We start from the raw sequence: 18,041 nt of genomic DNA on the forward strand, positions 1-18,041 counted from the left end.
AGAAAAAGAAGGACATTACATGATGAAATGTTCAATTTAACAAGAAGGTTTAACTATCCTAAATATAAATGCACCTAACATGAGTACCGAGATTCATAAAACAAGTTCTTAGATACATATGAAGATACTTTGATAACCACACATTTATAGTCAAAGACTTCAGTAGGGTATGGTGGCTTATGCCTGTAATCCTAGCACTTTGGGAAGCCCAGGCAGGCAGATCACCTGAGGTCAGGAGTTCAAGACAAGCCTGGCCAATGTGGTGAAACCCTGTCTCTATTAAAAACACAAAAATTAGCTGGGGATGGTGGCAGATGTCTGTAATCCCAGCTACTCAGGAGGCTGAGGCAGGAGAATCACTTGAACTCAGAAGGCAGAGGTTGCAGTGAGAAGAGATGGCACCATTGTACTCCAGCCAGGGCGACCAGAGCAAAACTCTGTGTCAAAGAAACAACAAAAAGTAAAAGACTTCGACATGCAGCTGATTGTATTAGACTGAGGGAGAAAATAGAAATACAATCAGAACCTAAACTTGACACTAGACCAAATGGACCTAACAAATATTGACAGAATCCTTCAACACACAACATCAAAATATACAATCTTCTGATTTGCACATGGCCCATATTTAAAATCAACTACATACTGAGCCATACAGCAAGTGTTAAAAAATTCAAAAGAATCAAAATGAAAACAGCAACATTTACAAAATGCAGTGCAATAAAAATAAAAATAATATCAAGGATATCTCCAAACTATAGAGCTATATAGATATTAAACAATTTGCTGCTGGTAAACTTTGGGTAAATAAAATTAAGGCAGAAATTTTAAAAAAAGTTACAAATTATTCCTTCCTTCCTTCTGTTTCTTCTTTCTGTGGCCCAGGCTGGAGTACACTCAGCTCACTGCAGACTCCCTGCGTCCGGCTCCCATGATTCTCCTGCCCTGGACTGCGGGCTGCCTGGGATTGCTGGCGCGTGCCACCATCCCTCCCTGGTTTTTCTCCTTTGGCTGGAGGCGCAGTTTCACCACGTCAGTCAGGCTGGTCTCCAGCTCCTGACCTCTGGTGGTCTGCCTGCCTCAGCCTCTAGAGGTGCTGGGACTGCAGACGGACACTCGCTCACTTGGTGCTCAGTGTTGCCCGGGCTGCAGTGTGGTGGCGTGGTCTTGGCTCTCTGCAGCCTCCGCCTCCCAGCCGCCTGCCTTGGCCTGTCAGGGTGCTGGGATTGCAGCCTCTGCCCAGCCGCCGCCCCGTCTGGGAGGTGGCGAGCATCTCTGCCTGGACGCCCATTGTCTGGGTTATGAGGAGCTCTTCTGCCCGGCCGCCCCATCTGGGAGGTGAGGAGAACCTCTGCCCAGCCGCCAGCCCGTCTAGGAAGCGAGGAGCGCCTCTGCCCGGCCGACCCATCTGGGAAGAAGTGAGGAGCACCTCTGCCCGGCCGCCCCATCTGGGAAGAAGTGAAGAGGGCCTCTGCCAGGCCACCCCGTCTGGGAAGCGAGGAGAGCCTCTTTCTGGCTGCCCCTTCTGGGATGTGAGAAACGCCTCTGCCCAGCCTCCCCGTCTGGGAAGTGAGGAGCCCCTCTGCCCAGCCACCCCATCTGGGAAGTGAGGAGCACCTCTGCCTGGCAGCCCCTTCTGGGATGCGAGGAGCGCCCCTGCCCGGCCGCCCATCGTCTGGGATGTGAGAAGCGACTGCCCGGCCGCAACCCCGTCTGGGAAGTGAGGAGCACCTCTGCCCGGCCGCCCCATGTGGGAAGTGAGGAGCGCCTCTGCCCAGCTGCAACCCCATCTGGGACGTGAGGAGCACCTCTGCCCGGCCGCCCCTTCTGGGATGTGATGAGCGCCTCTGCCCGGCCGCCCCGTCTGGGAAGTGAGGAGCGCCTCTGCCCGGCCACCCATAATCTGGGATGTGATGAGCGCCTCTGCCCGGCCGCCCCATCCGGGAAGTGAGGAGCGCCTCTGCCCGGGCGCCCCATCTGGGAAGTGAGGAGCACCTCTGCCCGGCCGCCCCATCCGGGAAGTGAGGAGCGCCTCTGCCCGGCCGCCCTGTCTGGGAAGTGAGGAGCGCCTCTGCCCGGCCGCCCCTTCTGGGATGTGAGGAGCGCCTCTGCCCGGCCGCCCCGTCTGGGAAGTGAGGAGCGCCTCTGCGCGGCCACCCCTTCTGGTAAGTGAGGAGCGCCTCTGCCCGGCCACCCATTGTCTGGGATGTGAGAAGCGCCTCTGCCCGGCCGCCCCGTCCAGGAAGTGAGGAGCCCCTCTGCCCAGCCGCCACCCCGTCTAGGAAGTGGGGAGAGTTTCTGCCCAGCCACCCCGTCTTGGTAGTGAGGAGCACCTCTGCCTGGCCACCCCCTCTGGGATGTGGGGAGTGCCTCTGCCCGGCTGCCCCGTCTGGGAGGTCTACCACAGAGGACAGAAGCAATGTGGGGGCTGAACGTGGTGGCTCACGCCTGTAGTCCCAGTACGCTGGGAGGCCGAGGCAGGTTGATCACTTGAGGCTAGGAGTTCGAGACCAGCCTGGCCAATGTGGCAAAACATATGAAAAATACAACTGACAAACCACCCAACCAACCAAGCGACAACAAAACAGGTCTACCCTGGAGTCATACTCTAATTTTTTCCATTTTCCTCCCTTTCTGATCTTTTATCCCACCTTCTTTTTCTTCCTCTTCCTTCTCCTTCTTCTTTGTCAAATAGAGGATTGAGTTATCATCATTGATCCATACAAAGTCCCTCTCTCATTTATTTTCTTTAATTCCCACCCCCCATTTCTATTCCCCATCTTCCCATGTGCAACCTTCCTAATAAGTTTGATATGCATCTTTTTGTTTGTATGTACTTTTAGAAAATGTTTATTGTTTTGTGTGCAAAAAAAAAATAAAAAAAGAAAAAAAGTTACAAATTATGCACTGTCAGCAACATAACGAACGCACAAAATGTGAAAGACTTCTCCTTGAGGAGAACAGGACCAAAACAAGTTGATCACTCTCATCGCTCCTATTCAACAGTGATGGAAGGCCCAGTCAGAGCAATCAAGAAAGCAAAATAAAATGTATCTACATAGAAATATTAAACTGACCCAATTGGACCATAGAGTGTTCTTTTTTATAAACATAAACATTGACCCTTTTGGTCTTAAAGCTGATAACTTAATATTTGTTTTACTTCAGTCCATTTCTCAGGAAATGACCTTCATGCCTTGTAAGAAAGTATAACTGAAACTCACCATATCACCATACCAGATGCTGGACCCCTTATTTACCAGGATTGCTTCCTTGCCCCTCCCTGGTTCTTATTTTCTTACACATTGTTACATTATCTACCTGGTTTCAGTAAGTCAGGGAGATGGATTTGAAGCTAGGCTTCCATCTCCTCAGCTGCAGTGTCCAGTTAAAGCCTTTTTCCTTAGCGATACTTACTGTCTCAGTGATCGGTTTTCTGTGCAGGAAGCTGCAGGACCTAGACCAAACTCCTGGTGCTTTACTAACAAATAGAGAAGGTTAAACTATCTCTCTTCAAACTTTTATTCATTCTGTTTCTAGAAAACCCCACAGTCTCTGCCCACAGGTGCCTAAAACTGATTTTAAAAACCCAACCTTAGCAAAGTTTCAGGATACACAATCAATGTACAAAATCAGTAGCATTTCTATTCATAAGTTATAACCAAGCTGACAGTCAAATCAAGAACACAATTCCATTTATTTGAAAACACTGCTAAAATAATCAGATGTGACACAAATAAATGAAATAAATCCATAATTTTGGATAGAAAAGTCAGTATTATTAAAATGATCATACATCTAAAACACTTTACACATTTAATGTTATTGCTACCAAACAATGATATTTTCACAGAATTAGAAACTAGTATTTTAAAATTTATTTGTAACAATAACAACAATTTGACTAGCCAAAGCAATCCTAAGCCAAAGTCTGAAGCCAGTGGTATCATATTATCTGACTTCAAAGTCTACTACAAGGCTACAACCACCAAATAGCATAGTTTGTAAAAAAAATACCTAAATAAACTGCACAAATTAGAGAAGCCTAAAATAGAGTCACAACCCATTATTGGGGGAACTCACCCGCAATATTTCAACATAGGTTCTTTCTATTTTCTGTAAGTGTCGGCCGGCTAAGAAATAAAGACAGACAGTACAAAGAGAGGAATTTTACAGCTGGGCCGCCGGGGGTGACATCACATATAGGTAGGACTGTGATGCCTGCCTTAGCCTCAAGACCAGCAAATTTTTATTAAGGCTTTCAAAAGGGGAAAGGGTGTAAGAACAGGGAGTAGGTAAAGATCACATGCTTCAAAGTGCAAAAAGCAGAACTACTGATAAGGATCCAACAAAGATCACAAGGCAAATGGCAAAAGCAGAACTACTGATAAGGATCTATGTTCAGCAGTGCACATATTGTCTTGATAAACATCTTAAACAACAGAAAACAGGGTTTGAGAGCAGAGAAACAGTCTGACTACAAATTTACCAGGGCAGAGTTTTTCTCCCCACCCTAGTGAGCCTGGGGGGTACTGCAGGATACCAGGGATGGTATCTCCATCCTTATCTCCACTGCATAGGACAGACATTCCCAGAGCAGTCGTTTATAGGCCTCCCCCCAGGAATGCATTCCTTTCCCAGGGTATTAATAATAATATTCCCTGCTAGGAAAAGAATTTAGTGATATCTCTCCTACTTGTACATCCATTTATAGGCTCTCTGCAAGAAGAAAAATGTGGCTCTTTTTGCCCGACCCCACAAGCAGTCAGACCTTAAGGTTGTCTTCCCGTGTTCCCTAAAGATTGCTGTTATTCTGTTCTTTTTCAAGGTGCACTGATTTCATATTGTTCAAACACAGGTTTTACCATCAATTTGTACAGCTAACACAATTATCACAGTAGTCCTGAGGTGATGTACAGCCTCAGCTTATAAAGATAACAGGATTAAGAGATTAAAGAGAAGCATAATAAATTATAAAAGTATTATTTGGGAAATGATAAATGCCCATGAAATCTTCACAATTTATGTTCCTCTGCTGCAGATCCATCTCAGATCTGATCATTGACCAAGTCAACAAGAACAAGCAATAAGGAAAAATCTCCATACTCAATAAATAATGCTAGGATAACTGGCTACTTATATGCAGAAGATTGAATTAAACCCCTTGCTTTTATCCTATACAAAAATCACCTAAACATATATTAAAGATTTCACTATAAGCCTAAAAAATTAAAAACCCAAGTAGAAAACCTAGAAAGTATCATTCTGTACATAGGCCCTGGCAAATATTTCATGACAAAGATTCCAAAAAAAATTGCAACAAACACAAAAATTGGTAAGTCAGACTTAATTTAACTGAAAAGCTTCTGTACAGCAAAAGAAACTGTAAACAGAGTAAACAGAAAACCCACTCAAGGTGAGAGCATATTTGCAAACAATGCATCTGACAAAGGTTTAATATCCAGCATCTATAAAGAAATTAAATTGCCAGGCATGGTGGCTCATGCCTATAATCCCAACACTTTGGGAGGCCGAGGCGAGCGGATCACCTGAGGTCAGAAGTTCGAGACCAGCCTGACAAACATGGAGAAATCCTGTCTCTACTAAAAGTACAAAAAAAAAAAAATAGGCAGGCATGGTGGTACATGCCTGTAATCCCAGCTACTCGGGAGGCTGAGGCAGGAGGAACCCAGGAGGTTGAGGTTGTGGTGAGCCAAGATCGCGCCATTGCACTCCAGCCTGGGCAATGAGAGTGAAACCCCATCTCAAAAAAAAAAAAAAAAAAAAAAAGAAAGAAAGAAAAGAAATTAACTCACAGAAAACAATCCCATTAAAAATGGGCAAAGGACATATACAGACACTTCCAAAAAGAATACATACATGCAGTCAACCAGCATATAAAAATGCTCAGCATCATTAATCATTAGAGAATTACAAATCAAAACACAATGAGACGCAATCTCACACAAGTCAGAATGGTTATTACTAAAATACCAAGAAATAACAGATGCTGGCAAGGCTGTGGAGAAAAAGGAACATTTATACACCGCTACTGATTACGTAAATTACTTTAGGCATTGTGGAAATTAGTTTGATGATTTCCCAAGTAACTTGGAACATAACTACCTTTGACCCAGCAATCCCACTGCTCAGCATATATTCAAATAAATGGAATTATTCTATGATAGAAATACATATACACATATGTTCATTACTGCACTATTTGTACTAGCAGAGACATGAAATTAACCCAGGTGTGCATTAACAGTAAGCTGAATTTAAAAAGTACATATATAAAAATAAATATATGCACAATGGAATACCAGACAGCATTAAAAAAGAATAAAATTATGTCCTTTGCAGCAACATTGATGCAGCTGGAAGGCATTATCCTAAGCAAATTAACACAGGAAGAGAGAACCAAATAGCATGTTCTCACTTATATGTATAAGCTTAAAACTGAGTACATATGGAAACAAGACAATAATGGACACCAGGATCTACTTCAGGGTGGAGGGTCAGAAGAGGCTAAGCAAAGAAAACTACTTACAGCATACTGTGCTCATTATTTGGGTAACAAAATAATCTGTGCCCCAAATCTACACAACTTGCAGTTTATCCATGTAACTGAGAGGTGACAGTGTGCTGGCAGTCCTCACGGCCCTCGCTTGCTCTCGGCACTTCCTCTGCCTGGGCTCCCACTTTGGCAGCACTTGAGGAGCCCTTCAGCCCACCACTGCACTGTGGGAGCCTCTTTCTGGGCTGGCCAAGGCGGGAGCTGGCTCCCTCAGCTTGCCAGGGAGGTGTGGAGGGAGAGGCGTGAGTGGGAACCGGGGCTGCACGCGGCGCTTGGGGGCCAGCTGGAGTTCCAGGTGGGTGTGGGCTTGGCAGGCTCCTCACTCAGAGCAGCCGGACGGCCCTGCCGGCCCCGGGCAATGAGGGGCTTAGCACCCAGGCCAGAGGCTGAGGAGGGTGTACTGGGTCTCCCAGCAGTGCCAGTCCACTGGCGCTGAACTCAATTTCTCACCGGGCCTTAGCTGCCTTCCCATAGGCAAGGCTTCGGACCTGCAGCTCGCCCTGTCTGAGCCTCCCACCCCCTCCATGGGCTCCTGTGCAGCCCGAGCCTCCCCGACGAGCGCCACCCCTGATCCATGGCACCCAGTCCCATTGACCACCCAAGGGCTGAGGAGTATGAGTGCATGGTGCGGCACTGGCAGGCAGCTCCACCTGCAGCCCTGGTGCAGGATCCAGTGGGTGAAGCCAGCTGGGCTTCTGAGTCTAGTGGAGATGTGGAGAACGTTTATGTTTAGCTCAGGGATTGTAAATACACCAATCAGCACCGTGTCTAGCTCAGGGTCTGTGAATGCACCAGTGGACACTCTGTACCTAGCTGCTCCGGTGAGGCCTTGGAGAACCTTTATGCCTAGCTCAAGGACTGGAAATACACCAATCGGCACTCTGTATCTAGCTCAGGGATTGTAAATACACCAATCAGCACCGTGTCTAGCTCAGGGTCTGTGAATGCACCAGTGGACACTCTGTACCTAGCTGCTCCGGTGAGGCCTTGGAGAACCTTTATGCCTAGCTCAAGGACTGGAAATACACCAATCGGCACTCTGTATCTAGCTCAGGGATTGTAAATACACCAATCAGCACCCTGTGTCTAGCTCAGGGTTTGTGAGTGCACCAATCAACATTCTGTATCTAGCTGCTCTGGTGGGGCCTTGGAGAATCTTTGTGTCCATACTCTGTATTTAACTGATCTGATGGGGACGTGGAGAACCTTCATGTCTAACTCAGGGATTGTAAACGCACCAATCAGCACCCTGTCAAAACAGACCACTAGGCTCTACCAATCAGCAGGACGTAGGTGGGGCCAGATAAGAGAATAAAAGTCGGCTGCCCGAGCCAGCAGTGGCAACCTGCTCGGGTCCCCTTCCACACCGTGGAAGCTTTGTTCTTTCACTCTTTGCAATAAATCTTGCTACTGCTCACTCTTTGGGTCCACACTGCTTTTATGAGCTGTAACACTCATCGCAAAGGTCTGCAGCTTCACTCCTAAAGCCAGCGAGACCACGAGCCCACTGGGAGGAACGAACACTCCAGATGTGCCGCCTTAAGAGCTGTAACACTCACTGCGAAGGTCTGCAGCTTCACTCCTGAGCCAGCGAGACCACGAACCCACCAGAAGGAAGAAACTCCGAACACATCGAACATCAGAAGGAACAAACTCCGGACATGCCGCCTTTAGAACTGTAACACTCACCGCGAGGGTACGCGGCTTCATTCTTGAAGTCAGTGAGACCAAGAACCCACCAATTATGGACACATAACAAACCTGCATCTGCATCCTCTGAACCTAAATGTTTGAAATCTAAAAAGTAAAAAACAGAAATAAGCAACAAGTCATCTGAAGTTATAAAACTCAATGTTACTAGTAAATACACAAGTATAACATACTGTAATGTTACCATCGTGTTGTCCAAACTACTCATATCTTTAGTAGAAAGGCTAAAGAAGCAATGTTAAAACTGATGATCACATCATTTAAGAGACAGGTAATATACAAAGACAAGACAACCAAAAGACATAAAACAGAGAAGAATATAGCTAAAGTGTAGAGATTTTTAGTTTTCTACGTTTTAAAATTTTGATTATAGTTGTTTTTATTTAAAATAATTCGTTATAACATGTTATATGTAAGCAAACTAGTAAGCACATATACAAAACCTATAATTGATACACAATACATAAAAATAAAGAAATCAAACCCTAGAAGCAGAAAAAAAAATCACTTACATAAAATGACAGGAAGAAAAAAATGACTAATAAAAAAATACAAATAAATGTCAGTAGTAAGTCCCTGCTCATCTATAATAATATATGTAAATAAACTAAATTTTTTAACCAAAAGATGTAGAGTAGGTGAATAAATGAAAAGGGAAGACAACTACATGCCGTCTACATGAGACTTTACCACACCTTGTAAGGACACAAATATGTGCCAACGGAAACCAAAATAGAGGAGCAGTAGCTATACTTATATCAGGTAAAATAGATTTCAAGACAAAAATGAAGCCATTAAATGATAAGGGGATCAATTCAGCAAAAATATATAACAATTTTAAATTTACATGTACCCAATGCTGGAGAATCAAGATTTACAAAGCAAAGATTATAAACTAACGAGAGAGATAGACCCCAACCCAATAATAATTGTCGACTTCAAAACCCCACTTTGGGCATTTAATGGATCATCTAAATAGTTAAACAGTAACAACAACATGAGTAACAAGTGGCCAAGTGAACCTCTCCTAACACAGGGAAGTGACGAGTGAATGTGTACCCTGGGAAATAACGCTTGATGCTTCTACTAAGGAGCTTTTAACACTCCAGTTAGGAGATCCCCTCATGATCCCACTTCACCAAGGCCTTGGGTTTCATGCACAGAGCTGTGTGAAAGTCTTGGCAGAATAGCTGCTCAGGTACACACAGAGTATCGGGAGAGGTTGGCATACTTTGGGTCCAAGATCACCAGCAAAGGTAGCTGCAACTCAGGCAAGGTGAGAGATGAGATTTTTGTACCTAACCTTAGGCAGAGAGTTGAATCCAGGAAGCTGAGCAGCATCCTTCTGTAGGCCTCACTTTCATGGCACCTCACAGGATAAGACTCACCAGCTTGGAATTCCAGCCAGCCCCTGGCAACAGTGTTGTGCCAAGCTTGAATGGGGCAGAGTTCTTAGGGGAAAGGCAAGGTTCTCATCCTTGCTGTTTGGATGGCTCAGGTGTTCCGCCCTGCGGGTTTAGAAGAGTGCAAACAAAACTGACCAGGGGATGAAAGGGACTCCCTGGCACACCACAGCTGTTCTACCAAAATGTGGCTAGACTGCTTCTTTAAGTGGGACATTGATCTGCTTCTTATCTCTGGGGAGGGGCCTCCGAACTGGGGCCTCTAGCCACTCCCACCTATATTCTCCAACAGTTTTAATTTCTCCCTAGGATGGAGTGCCCAGGGGGAGGGGTGGGCCACGATCTCTGCTGTTTGGAAAACTCAGCCATTCCAGCCTGCTGTCTTAGCAAAGTCCAAACCATGCAGGGGCAGACAGTACCCTAGTACAGCACATTATCTCTATGAAAGCATGGGCAGAATTCTTCTTTAAGCAAGTTCCTGATGTGTTCCTCCTTACTTGGTGGGACTTCCCATCCAGGGCCTCCAATCACTCCCACTGATGTTCTCTGGCCGAGAGACGTTTGAAAACTTGCTGGGACAGACTTCCCAGAGAGAGGAGAAGTCGGCTCTCTTTGCTCTCTTGTCAACTTACCAGTTCTGGCCTGCAGGCTTCACAGAGTCCAACCTGATAGGTTCTGCAGGACTTTGCATCAAAACACAACAGAATATACATTCTTCTCATTGTCACATAGCACTTCAACTAAAATTGATAAAATAATTGTAAATAAAACATTCTTTAGCAAATTCAAAACAACTGAAAATATAACACAGTCTGTTAGACTACAGCACAATCAAATTAGAACTCAAGACTAAAAAATTCACTCAAAGCCATAAAATTTGCATAGACATTGAATGGCCTGCTTCTGCATGACTTTTGGGTAAATAACAAAATTAAGGCAGAAATCAAAAAATTATCTGAAACTCATGACAACAAACCTACAATGTGCCAGAATCTTTGGGATGCAGCAAAGGCAGTATTAACAGGGAAATTTATAGCATAAATGCCCACTTTAAAAAAAAAAAAGGTTCTCAGGTTAACAACCTAACTTCATAACTAAAGGAACTAGATAACCAACAGCCAGCAAACCCAGAAATTAGCAAAAGAGAAGAAATAACCAAAATCAGAGCTGAACTAAAGGAGACAGAGACACACAAAAAAAAATTCAAAATAGCAATGAATACAGAAGTTGTTTATTTTTTGAAAAAGATCAATAAAACAGACTGCTAGCTCTAAGACTAATAAAGAAGAAAAAAGAGAAGAATCAAATAAACAAAGTCAGAAATAACAATGAGGATATTATCACTGACCCCACAGAAATACAAACCACCATGAAAGAATAAACACCTCTATCCACATACATTAGAAAATCTAAAAGAAATAGATACATTCCTGGTCACATAAACCCTCCCAAGACTGAACCATAAGGAAACTGAATCCCTGAACAGACCAATAATGAGCTCTCAAACTGCAGCAGTAATAGACTACCAACAACAAAAAAATCTCAGGACTAGATGGATTAATAGCTGAATTCTATCAGAGGTACAAAGAAGAGCTGGTGCCATTTTTACTGAAGCTATTTTTAAAAATTGTAATAAAGGATCCCTTCCCTAACTCATTCTATGAAGTCAGCATCACTCTCATACCAAAATCACGTAGAGACACAACAACCACCACCATCACCTCAGGCCAGTATCTTTGATGAACACCAATACAAAAATGCCAAACAAAATACTGACAAACCAAATCCAGCAGCATGTCAAAAAACATATCCACCGGCCGGGCGCGGTGGCTCACGCTTGTAATCCCAGCACTTTGGGAGGCCGAGGCGGGCGGATCACGAGGTCAGGAGATCGAGACCACGGTGAAACCCCGTCTCTACTAAAAATACAAAAAATTAGCCGGGCGCGGTGGCGGGCGCCTGTAGTCCCAGCTACTCGGAGAGGCTGAGGCAGGAGAATGGCGTGAACCCGGGAGGCGGAGCTTGCAGTGAGCCGAGATCGCGCCACTGCACTCTAGCCTGGGCGACAGAGCGAGACTCCGTCTCAAAAAAAAAAAAAAAAAACAAAACAAAAAAAAACATATCCACCACAATCAAGTAGGGTCCAGGCCCAGAACGCAAGGTTGGTTAAACATATGGAAATCAATAAATGTGTTTCATTGCATAAACAGAACTAAAGACTAAAACTACATGATTACCTCAATAGATGCAGAAAAGACTTTCGATAAAATTCAGTATCACTTCATGCTAAAAACTCTCAATAAGCCAGTTATGGAAGGAATGTTGTAGGAGTTATTTAAAAATTACTTTAAGCAGATAGAGAGGGAAAGGGGTCCTTCAGAAGTTTTTTTCTTTGAAAGCAGCTCCAGAAATGTTTCTTGCCTACCTGAATAGCCCCTGCTCAGAGAGCTGGGCAGCAAGCTATGATATGAAAATGCTGGCCATCAGAAACTGGGTCCACCCAAACATAACGATTCCTGCCCTTTTCTTCCTTGCCCCAACATATGCCTGGCAAAATGGCCATGCCCACATACCCTACTCGTGTAGAACGTCATGGTGCCCTACATTTGCTGTTAAAAGGCTAGGGTGGAACGGCCAGGTTTTTTCTGGGCTATGTAAATTGTAAGCCTGGTCAAACCAATCTCCTGAACCCTATGCAAATCAGACACCATCTCCTCCAGCCTTCTCATATAAGCAGCCACTTTTCTCTGCACACAGGATTTTCTCTTTGTTGGAATCCCTTCTCCCCTGCCCCATCTCTGTAAGGGGACCTGTTTGATTCTTCCTTGCTTCTTTCTTGACTATTAAAGTTTCCACTCCTTAAAATCACTCATGTGCGTCTGTGTCATTTTATCCAATTCAGTGCAAGACTAAGGATCCTAGTGCTACTCCACTTATCGGGACCATATCAGGAACATACCTCAAAATAATGTAATAAAAGTCATGTATGACAAACCCACTGCAAACACCATACCGAATATGCCAAAGTTGGAATCATTTTCCTTGAAAACTGGCACAAGACAAAGATGTCCTCTGACACTACTTGTATCCAATATAGTATTGAAAGTTCTGGGTAATCAGGCCAGAGAAAGGAGTAAAATATATTGAAAGAGGAAGAGAGGAAATCAAATTATCCCTGTTTGCAAACAATATGATTCTATTGCACAAAAATCAATCATCTCAGCCCCAAAGCTTTTTAAGCTGATAAACAACTTGAGCAAAATCTCAGGGTACAAAATCAGTGTGCAAAAATCATTAGCATTCTTATACACCATCAATAGTAAAGCCAAGAGCCAAGTCATGAACAAACTCTCATTCACAGTAGCCACAAAAGAATAAAATACCTAGAAGTACAGCTAACCAGGGAAGTGAAAGACCTGTATAGGAAGAACTATTAATACAAATCACTACTCAAATAACTAAGAGATGACATAAACAAATGGAAAGTATTCCATGCTCACAGATAGGTGGAATCAATATCACTAAATGGCCACTCTGCCCAAAGCAATTTATAGATCCAATGCTATACCCATTAAATTACCATTAACATTCTTCACAGAACTAGAAAAATCTATTTTAAAATTCATTTGAAACCAAAAAAGAGCCTGTATAGCAAAGGCAATTTTAAGCAACATAATCAAAACTAAATTCATCATGCTACCCAACTTCAAACTATACTACAGAAATACCATAACCCAAACAGCATGGTACTGATAAAAGAACAGACACATAGACCAAAGGAATAGAATGGAAAACCCAGAAATATGACTACATGCTTACAATTATCTGATTTTCAAGAAAATTTACAAAAGCAAGCAATGGTGAAAAGACACTCTATTTAATAAATGGTGCTGTGAGAAACTGGCTAGCCATATAGAGAAAACTGAAACTGGAACTTTTTATTACACCATATACAAAAATTAACTCAAGATGGATTAAAGACTTAAATGTAAAATCCAAAACTATAAAAACCCTAGAGGGAAATCTAGGCAAAAACCATTCAGAACGTAGGCATGAGTAGAGACCTCTTGAATAAGATGTCAAAAGCAGTTGTGACAAAAGAAAAAATTAACAAATGACATCTAATTAAACTAAAGAGCTTCTGCACTAGCAAATAAACCATCAACAAATTAAATAGACAACGTACAGAATGGGAAAAATTGTAAACTATGCATCTGACAAAGGTCTAATATCTTGCATCCACAAGGAACTTAAACAAATTTACAAGAAAAAAACAAAGAACCTCATTAAAAAGTTGGCAAAGGACATGAACAGACAATTCTCAAAAGAAGACATACACATGTAAACAACAAACATTTTAAAAAGCTCAGCATCACAAATCCTTATAGAAATGCACATCAAAACCATAATTAGATACTATCCCAAACCTGTCAGGTACCTATTATTATAAAGTCAAAAAATAACAGATTCAGGTGAGGTTTTGGAGAAATAGAAATGCTTTTACACTGCTGGTGGGAGTGTAAATTAGTTCAGCATTATGGAAGACAGTGTGGCAATTCCTCAAAGACCTAAAGACAGAATTATCATTCAACCCCACCAATCCCATTACTGGGTATATACCCAAAGGATTATAAATCATGCTATTATAAAGATACATGCACATGTATGTTCACTGCAGGTATTCACTATAGCGTATGTACGTTCACTGCAGCTATTCACAAAAGCAAAGACAATGGAATCAGCCCAAATGCACATCAGTGATAGACTGGACAAAGAAAATATGGTAAATATACACCATAGATTGCCATGCAGCCATTAAAAAGGACAAGATCATGTCTTTGCAGTAACACAGCTGGAGACCATTATCCTTAGCAAACAAATGCCAGAACCTAAAACCAAATACTGCATGTTCTCATTTATAAGTGGGTGGGTGGAGCATAGGAGGAGAGAGAGAGAAGCAAGAAATATAACTAATGGATATTAGGCTTAATACCTGGGTAACGAAATAATCTGTACAACCAACCCTATCACACAGGCTTACTTACAGAACAAACCATCACATCCTGCACATGAACCTCTGAACTTAAAAGTTAAAAAAAAAATTACAATAAATGAAGTCAGCAAGGTGGCAGAAAACAAGATCAACATACAAAAATCAATCATATTTCTGTGTATCACTAACAAACCCTTAATAGGGGAAATTTTTTAAAAATTTGATTCACAGTAGCAGAAATAGAATAAAATAATCTGAAGTAAATTAATTTCAAATATATGTAATACATACTAAATACTAACATATATAATATACCAAAAACTATAAAACTTTGTTGCAGGAAACCAAAGGAGACCTAAATAAATTGAAATACATGCTTTGTCCATGTATAGGAAACTTAGATGGAAATATTTCCTAAATTTGTCTGTGGATTCAACATTTCTGTCTCAATCCCAGCTTGCTTGTCTGTAGAAACCCCAGCTTGTTTCTCTCTGGAAACAGGCAAGCAAATAATAATACAAGAAACAAATAACAGCCAAACAGTCTCGAAAAAAAAAAACAAGAATAAAGTTGGATTACTCACTTTTCCCAATTCAAATCTTCTACAAACTACAGCAATAAAAACAATATGGCATTAAAATATATACGTACATATTAATATGGAATGGAACTGAGAGTCCAAGAATAAACCCATACATTTATGGCCAACAGAATGTTATCAAGAGTGCCAAGAACAATGAATGAAGCAACAATAATGTTTCCAACAAATTCTGGGACAACTAGATGGCAACACGCAAAAATATTGCATTGGATCATTACTTCACAGTGTTTACACAAGTTAACTCAAAATGTATCAAAGACTTTAATGTAGAAGCTATTACTATAAAGGTCCTAGAATAGAGTATAAGAGTACATCTTTGTGATTTTGATTTAGACAAAATCCCCTCGACGCAACACTCAAAGTACAGGCGACAACAGAAAAAAGTAAACTGGATAAAGATCAAATTAAAAACCTTTCTGTTTAAAGTTTACTATTAGGAAAGACAGAAGCCAGCTCACAGAATTATTTTTTATAAAAATCAAATATTTGATAAGAGAATCAGATAAGATTACAACTAAACAAAAAAAGACAAACCAATGTGAAAAGAGCCAAAAATCTTGAATAGACATTTTTCCAAAGAAGGTATATAAAGCACATGAACAAGCCAACAAGCTTACAAACAGATGCTCAACACTATTGTATCATTACTAATTCAGGAAGTCCAACTCAAAACTCGATGAGACCTCATACACATTGTGATGGTCAAATCAGTAAGTAATGTAATTACAATATTGGTGAGGCCATGGAGAAACTAGAACGGTCTTCCACTTTTGATGGAAATTAAATGATGAAGATGCTTTGGAGAAAAAAAGTTTAAACCTAAAGTTCCCATATAACCCACTAATTCTACTTGTAGGTGTATACACAGGAGGAATGACACTAAGCATGCACACAAAAACCGCTACACAAATGTTAATAGCAACATTATTTATAATAGCTAAAAGTAGAAATTGAAATATCTATTTACTAATGAATTAATAAAATATAAAGCTGTTTTATAATGAATTATCTTGAACTGAGAAAAAAGATCCTGATCATTGGAAATAATACAGGCTAAATTATAACTCTAATTTTATGAAATAGAAAAATGTAGATAAAACTGGTAAAATGAAAGCAGAAAATTAAGTAACAACTTTTGAAACAGGAATCTGTATGTAATGTAGCATAATAAACTCATGAAGCCGATAATCTAGATGAAATGGATAAATTGTTAAAAAAAAAAAAAAAGGAAATGCCAAGAATCGTACAATACGAAACAATTGTCAAACTATCAAACGTTAAGGCATTTCCGGCAGTGCCCTTCAAAATAAAATCTACCATTTGATTTTTGAAACTTACCTTTTGCATATTTTTCAAAAATATATGGAGAACAAAAAGATACTACAATAGTGAATTGATTAGAAAAATAGAATAGCAATGTAGCGGGCTTTTTGATCAACAGGGGTGTAAAATACTGTAAATAAAATTATAGGAAATAAAGCGTTAACATCTTGTTTTGAAATAAAACATTGCAATAAATTATAACTTCCCTTAAAAACAGCATAGGTATTTCCACATCAAAAAACAGATCATTATCAGTGTGTTTCTTTGAATTTATGGTACGTGTGTTTAGCGATGTTGAAGATTTACTGTAATCTGTCCAGGTCTTTGTGATCATTTAAAATTTAGGGTGCTCCTAGGTGATTTTTAAGGGATGTTTATCATGTGCAGTAAAGGTTTTATCCAAAAACATTTAGCACTTCTTTTCCCCATCCTAAAGTCCAAGTTCGAGTTCGTAAAAAATGCAACGACAAATGTGCCCACTTCAAGTGCACTGTTTTTTTTTTTTTGAGACGGAGGCTCGCTCTGTCACCCAGGCTGGAGTGCAGTGGCGCAATCTCGGCTCACTGCAAGCTCCGCCTCCCGGGTTCACGCCATTCTCCTGCCTCAGCCTCTCCGAGTAGCTGGGACTACAGGCGCCCGCCACCACGCCCGGCTAATTTTTTGTATTTTTAGTAGAGACGCGGTTTCACCGTGGTCTCGATCTCCTGACCTCGTGATCCGCCGGCCTCGGCCTCCCAAAGTGCTGGGATTACAAGCGTGAGCCACCGCACCCGGCCCTGAAGTGCACTGTTAATGGAACAGTTTACAAGAACATAAATATATTGTACCGGAATCCTGCCTCCTAACCGTCTTGTGACAGGAACGTTCTCGAGCTGAGAACCTAGTGAGTCTTCACAGAATGTTAGTAAACACTTTCACGTGAACGGATATGGCCGGCGGTTTGTACTGGCAGGAAAAAAAAAAAAAAAAAAAAAAAAGGTGCGTTTCTACGAACATCTCCGCAAAGGAGGCATTTTCTCCGAGAAATCCTTCGTTCTACGGCACCAGACGCTTTTACGGTCCTTCCCTGCAATACGCAGGCGTAACTTGCGCAGTGGTCCCATTTTAAAAAAAGATCCGGCCATACTATTTTTATCTTGCTCTTTCGTTCTGTTGGAGTACTGTTTAACATCAGTCCAGCGACTGCTTTGTGAGTGTTTTTCTGTCGTAAAATGGGTCTTGCGTCCTTAGCTTTTATCTAAGGTGCAGAAGGTCTCACAGGTTTGGAAATAGCGCCGGAAAAATCGATCCGCGGAGGGAGACGTCTCGTACAGCAGCACAAGGCTGTCAAGATGGCGGTTGTAAGAGTAGGCGCTCTGACGATTGGTAAGCAGCCACGGGATTAAAGTAACCTTGAAGTTCTCAAGAAAATGAAATTTCCATACGCCTTTTAGT

The 18,041-nt window shown here is 41.9% G+C and overlaps 1 protein-coding gene and 1 long non-coding RNA gene across 11 annotated transcripts in view; both read left to right on the top strand.

The window, feature by feature from the left end:
- Nucleotides 1-18,041, top strand: part of LOC134736085 (uncharacterized) — a 124,117-nt gene that overhangs the window by 49,070 nt on the left and 57,006 nt on the right. The window lies entirely within an intron of this gene.
- The window catches only part of KDM5D (lysine demethylase 5D), a 40,157-nt gene continuing 39,240 nt past the window's right edge, over nucleotides 17,125-18,041 (top strand). For 6 of the 10 annotated variants that reach the window (XM_063635410.1, XM_055269546.2, XM_055269548.2 and 3 more), the window contains exon 1: nucleotides 17,125-17,972. The gene's annotated coding sequence lies outside the window, so the exon portion shown is untranslated. The remainder of the gene's footprint in view (nucleotides 17,973-18,041) is intronic. The other 4 variants (XM_063635413.1, XM_063635412.1, XM_055269547.2 and 1 more) reach the window with 3 other exon arrangements.

This window comes from Symphalangus syndactylus, chromosome Y (assembly GCF_028878055.3).
Source record: "Symphalangus syndactylus isolate Jambi chromosome Y, NHGRI_mSymSyn1-v2.1_pri, whole genome shotgun sequence".
Classification (NCBI taxonomy): Eukaryota; Metazoa; Chordata; class Mammalia; order Primates; family Hylobatidae; genus Symphalangus; species Symphalangus syndactylus.